Here is a 5,776-nt window from a genome sequence, read left to right on the forward strand (position 1 = left end):
TGGAGTCTGGGGGAGCCAGCCGGGAAGCCAGCGTGCAGCAAGATGGTTGGGTTTGGATTGTTGTACTTTTTTTTTTGTTCGTTGCATTTTAAGGAACAAAAAAAAAGCCCAACCCTTCACACCACTTCATCTGCATCTCTCAAGACCAGAAGCCCGGCCACAGCGGCCTGCGGGGCGGAAGACAGCTGACTGCCTCGCACCCCACAACCGGGCGGGTGGGACTGGGACGGGCACTCCTGTTGGGACCAAAGCCAGGGGGTTCCAGCCGGAGCACAACCAAAGTGAACTGTTGTCCCCACACCCAACCTTGCACCTGTATCTTTGCAGGCTTTAAACTGAACACTAAGCGGCCCAATTCTATTTAAGATTTCATTCAGGAAAAACACCACTGCTCTTTCCTTGAGAGAAGGAGGAACTTAAAATTGGCTTTAACTTAATGAGCCACTAATGGCTTTTCAGTTGCTAATCTAACTCACTGTTCTGATGTGCAGCTCTCTGTGTAAGGACCTTATCCTATATAATAAAAGCCTAATATGCTCTAAGTGTCCGTTCAACCAAGCAAAGCGTAATATGCTAATGATATGCTAAGACCATTCAACTGCTTGCTATGATGTGCACTGACCACCAGAGGGCAGACGCTCTGATCCGTGGGTTAGCTTGCTGCTGGGGTCCAACCAATCAGGACTGAGCAAGATGGGCCGGATACCCCTGGAGCCCTCCCTCGGTCCCTTCCCAGCTGGCCAACCTCCCATGTCCCTCCCTGGCCCTGATTGTGCACCAGTGGGGGTCCCTTGGCCTGGCCTGCACCCTCTCGAAATCTGGGACCCTTAGGGGGATGTCGGAGAGTCGGTTTCGGCCCGATCCCACAGGCCAGGCCAAGGGACCCCACTGGTGCACAAATTTGTGCACCAGGCCTCTAGTCTATAAACATACCAGTAAAAGCCTAAGCAACCAGACAACCGAACACCTGGAACGACAAGTCAACCGACCGGTAGCTATGATGTGCACTGACCACCAGGGGGCAAATGCTCAATGCAGAGCTGCCCCCTGGTGGTCAGTTCACTCCCACAGCCAACCTCCCCCGACCGGTAATGATGTGCACTGACCACCAGGGGGCAAATGCTCAATGCAGAGCTGCCCCCTGGTGGTCAGTTCACTCCCACAGCCAACCACCCATGGTCCCTCCCCCCTGCCGGCCAGCCCCCCAAATAGGCCACAATTGGGGGGCCAGCCAGCCAACCTCCCGGGGTCCATGCCCCTGGCCAGCCCCCCAATAGGCCTCAATCCCTGGGCAGGCCAAGCGACCCCACCCATGCACGAATTCATGCACCGGGCCTCTAGTCTACTATAAACACATTAAGCACTTAACCAATGAGCAGTTATAAGAAGGATGTAAAGATGAAGGAATGGCTTCTCCAAATTTTATAGTCTGGGGGAAGTGAAACAAGGACAAAAAAGTCACAGAATATGCCCTGGGGTTGAGTTCACCCAGGTGGGGAAGTCTGGGCTTAGAATTTGGGAGAAAGGTATTTGAGGCCTACCATACATAGAATTTGAGCCTCATGACTAATAAATGTTTTGCTCAAACCCCATAAAAAGCACCTCCCTACTATTCTGAGATGTCCAGTTCCTCACCATGCCCAAGGTCCCTTAAATCCAGTTTTGTCTTTCTAGAACATTGCTATATTTATGTCATTTAATCTTCATAAGAACACTGTGGAGTGGAAATTATCCTCATTCTATAGATGAAGAAAGGGATGAAGGGAGTTCTCTGAAGTAAATAAGAGGCAGAGCTAAAGTCAGGTTCCAGGTTTAGGTTCTTTCTATAGCACAGTAACTGTCAGTGCCAATAAAAACTGCACCCCAGTCTCCTATATTAGTATTATTTTTAAATGCTGATTTATAGAAACATTTTAAATATCTCACTATTAAAATGATCCAAGAGAGAAAGTTAGGTTATTAACACATAAATCACAATTTATCCTTAATGTAATTGTATAATACATATTTATATAGTTCTAATTAATAAACTTCTGCCAAACTAAATGTAAAACACTGGTTAAACATGCATAGAAACCTCTAGGTTGTTTTTTAAAAAGTTACTAAGAGAACATTATATATTTAAACTCCTAAGTATAGAAAAATAAGGAAGGAAGACGGGGCTCTCTCTCTTCCCATGATCCTAAAAAAAATATCAGTCAGGGAATCTCACATATAGTATAACTAGAAAAGAGAGTAACGGTGGGCCAGATTAAAACATATACACAGCGTACATCCTTCCTGGAAGAGCACAATGTAACTAGATCCTGTTAGAGATAACATTGAGCGATTGTCAAAATTCTGTCACACTGGAATTTCCTTCTATTGACTAGTCTTCACATAAGTAAACTAACAACTAAAGATTGGAATTAATGCATCGGCACAGTAATAAGACTATGGATATAGTCTTATTTCTTTCTGTTATTTGTGATAAGTATATTTATAGGTAGAACTTCATATATACACAATCTTATTTGTTGCATTGTTTTATTGTTTTTGTGCTGAACCTTGACAAAGATTTAAAAAAAAAATCCGCTTTCTTTCCACCTACCAAGACATGTGAGCAGGTGTTCCATTAAAAAACAAAAGGACAGTGCCAATTTGGTGTACACTGAAATATAAATTTTCAGAATGGGGAATATCTAATAAGTAAGCCTGGAGCAATTTTTGTGCAGGAGAGGGGTGCTGGTGAGCCTCCTCAGATACGCTTGAACATTTTATTTTTCTGTTCTTCCCAACAGCTGTCTAAGTCGGGAGTGCAAGCCCCAACATCCCCCAAGGAGGACCCCTAACAATAAAAGGCACTAACATCGCAAGGTGTGAAAAGAGCAGAGGCTTTGGAACCAGTTCTGCATCCATAATCTAGCTCTACCACTTACTCACTAATTGTTCAAGTTACTTAGCATCTCAAAGCTTTAGTCTTCTGTAAAATGGGGATCACGATTTACTTGATTATGGAAATAATATTTAAAGCCACCAACATTGTGTCTGACACATAGCAGGTGCTTAATAAATGGTTGCTACTGTTATATGAAAGAAGAAACCATGCTGGGTTTGATTACAGTTGCCTTGGATTTATAACTTTGAGGCTCCCGTGATAGTCTTAAGCAGAGCTAAACTGCCTATTGAAGTAGAGGAAGCAAGCATCATAATTTTTGCTTTTCCACACCCAGCCCAGGATGACCTTTTAAAAAGTATATATCCTTCCACTTCTATCTATACCTCCTTCCCTGTACTTAAGGAGAGAAAAAGGGAAAAACGTCACACTTGATGAAAGGAAGACTGCAGTTTTTTAAAAAGCTCTAGAATTTTAAAGAAATTTAACATCCAAAATATTCCATTTAAAAGAAAAAAAGTCTATCTGTAAAAATACATTTATCACAAAAGGCAGAAACTTACCTAAAACTTGAAAAATTAAAGGAATTTGTCCCTGGTTTGAAGAAATTCCAGATTCCATATATTTCAGTTATACAGAATTTTGGTTCTGAATATCTAGATTTATCAGATACCTACAAGAAATTGTACAAGTATTGTGCAAGAAATACATTTCATGTTTTTTTCTTTTTTTAAATTATCTTTTAATGTTGAGAGTATTACAGATGTTTTTTAATAAGAACCCAGTTGATTTTTATGTCAAAGCATGTGGTAATAAATGCCTTGTCAAAAATGTGTTTTTCATATAATGCTTTTGTTGTTTATAACGCCATGTTCGTTGTTGCTAGAATGTGGCTGGACCTCCAGGAGCTTGCACTGGATCTAAAGCAGCCCACACCCCTCCCAGTCTGGCAAAAGACACAGACAATTCAGAAGACGCATGAAACTCATTATACAATATCAGCAGAGTTTAGACATTTTGTAAAGGTCGTTGACCTCCATGTTGTGAAATTCAATGGACTTTTTTTCAGTTCTCATTTACCTTGATCTCATAGCAGCACTCACTGCCTCTTTAAAAGGTCCTCTCTCCCTGGCCTTTAGTTATATCATTCTCACTCCTGGCTTTTCTTTTTTCAACTCAGGAATACTTGCTGGGGCATTCTCTTCTATCCAGCACTTAAATTCTGGAATTTTTTGAACACTCAGTTTCAGGACACTCACAGGACTTCAACTATCATTCAGTGACTCACACAACCTGAAAGCCTATATTTACATCATTTTTGAATGGTGAAAACTGTTTGAATTTAAATACCTTAGCAGAGGCATGCTCCTTCTTCCTCTTGCAGGCATTTCAGCTAGCCCTTGTGTTACCCAGGGCTTATTCTCCTTCCAGCTTCAGGGTTCCTGCCCTTATAGTTTCTTCTCTCTGTAATGCACCCCCTCACCTGGCATCAAACCCACCTCTCCATCCTTACCTCCAACCACAGCACAACTGATACACCCCAGGTTAGCTTTCCATGATGTTCTAAGCCTAGGACAGTTCCATCTTAATCAGCTCTTATCCTATACTCTTCTTCTATTGCACACACTGCAGTTTGTTATTATATATTTATTTGCATCATTATTTGAATAAGGTTTGTCTCCCACTTAACTGTAAACTCTGTAAAAGCAGAGATTGTGTGTGTTTGTGAGCATCTGCCTGTGTTTTCTCAGTGCATTCCTAGCACTTAACACAGTGCTTATGAATTTTTTCATGAATATTTTGGGGTAGTAAGAGTTCTCTCTTTCAAAGATCATTGATGTATTTTAAATCTCTAAAAATTAGCTGTTGAGATCAGCTGCAATGGCAATATATTGTGAATTTTATTCACTTAAAATAGGCACTTCAATATATTTTATCTTATCAAGATAATATTTTCCCCATTCATTTGCAAAGTTTTTCCAGATTCCTCCTATAGTTTATACAAATGTGTCAGTAGTCTTCACTCATTCACAACATAATTTGTCTTTTAAAATTAGGATAGTTTCTTGAATAGTCCATCAGAAAATTCTTATAAAAAATTGAGAACCTTCTTTCTAAGCATAAAAATTGAACAATATGCCACAAAAACTTAATATAATTAAATAAGATTATAAAATTTATATATTAAAAACACAACACAGTTAATAGTATATAACTATTAAAAAGAAGATAAAGCTGTATGTGTTGATAATGAGATATGTATAAGATATTTTAAGCGAAAAATCAGGTTAAAAACTATGTATACTATGATTCCAATTTTGAAAAGAAATGTAATTGGTAGCATATGGTTAGGAAAAAATACTTGGAGGAATACACACCAAATTGTCAATTTGAGGGGATAGAATTTGGAAAATTTTCAATATCAGTTTTATATTATTATAAACTAGAGGCCCGGTGCATGGATTTGTGCACCGGTGGGGTCCCTCGGCCTGGCCTGCACCCTCTCGCAATCTGGGACCCCACCAGTGCACGCACGATCGGGGCTGGGAAGGGAGCACAAGAGGGCTCCAGGGCGTGTCCAGCCCCTCGTGCCCAGTCCCTATCACGGCGATTGGGCTGATCGGGGCCATCTCACCCAGTCCCAATCAGGGCTGATCGGAGCTGATCAGAGCCGGGGAGGGACTGCAGGAGGGCTCCAGGGCGTGTCTGGCCCGTCTCGCCCAGTCCCAATCAGCCAGACCCCAGCAGCAAGCTAACCTACTGGTTGGAGCATCTGCCTCCTGGTAGTCAGTGGTTGAACAGTCGAATAATCAAGCAGTCGCTTAGGCATATATATATATATATAGATAGATAGATAGATAGATAGATAGATAGATAGATTTTTTGTTTGTTTGTTTTTTT

General features: G+C 41.2%; 1 protein-coding gene across 3 annotated transcripts in view; it reads right to left on the reverse strand.

Moving 5' to 3' along the window:
- The window catches only part of TRIM13 (tripartite motif containing 13), a 40,286-nt gene that overhangs the window by 14,920 nt on the left and 19,590 nt on the right, over positions 1–5,776 (reverse strand). The window contains exons 1-2 of one of the 3 annotated variants that reach the window (XM_014537188.1): positions 3,956–4,090; positions 3,439–3,548 (exon numbers count right to left, since the gene is read on the reverse strand). The exons of 1 other annotated variant lie outside the window; for it this stretch is intronic. The gene's annotated coding sequence lies outside the window, so the exon portion shown is untranslated. Of the gene's footprint in view, positions 1–3,438; positions 3,549–3,955; positions 4,091–5,776 lie in introns of those variants that run through there. One more of the 3 variants, XM_014537187.1, reaches the window with a different exon arrangement.

Source organism: Myotis brandtii, unplaced genomic scaffold (genome assembly GCF_000412655.1).
Source record: "Myotis brandtii unplaced genomic scaffold, ASM41265v1 scaffold174, whole genome shotgun sequence".
Lineage (NCBI taxonomy): Eukaryota > Metazoa > Chordata > Mammalia > Chiroptera > Vespertilionidae > Myotis > Myotis brandtii.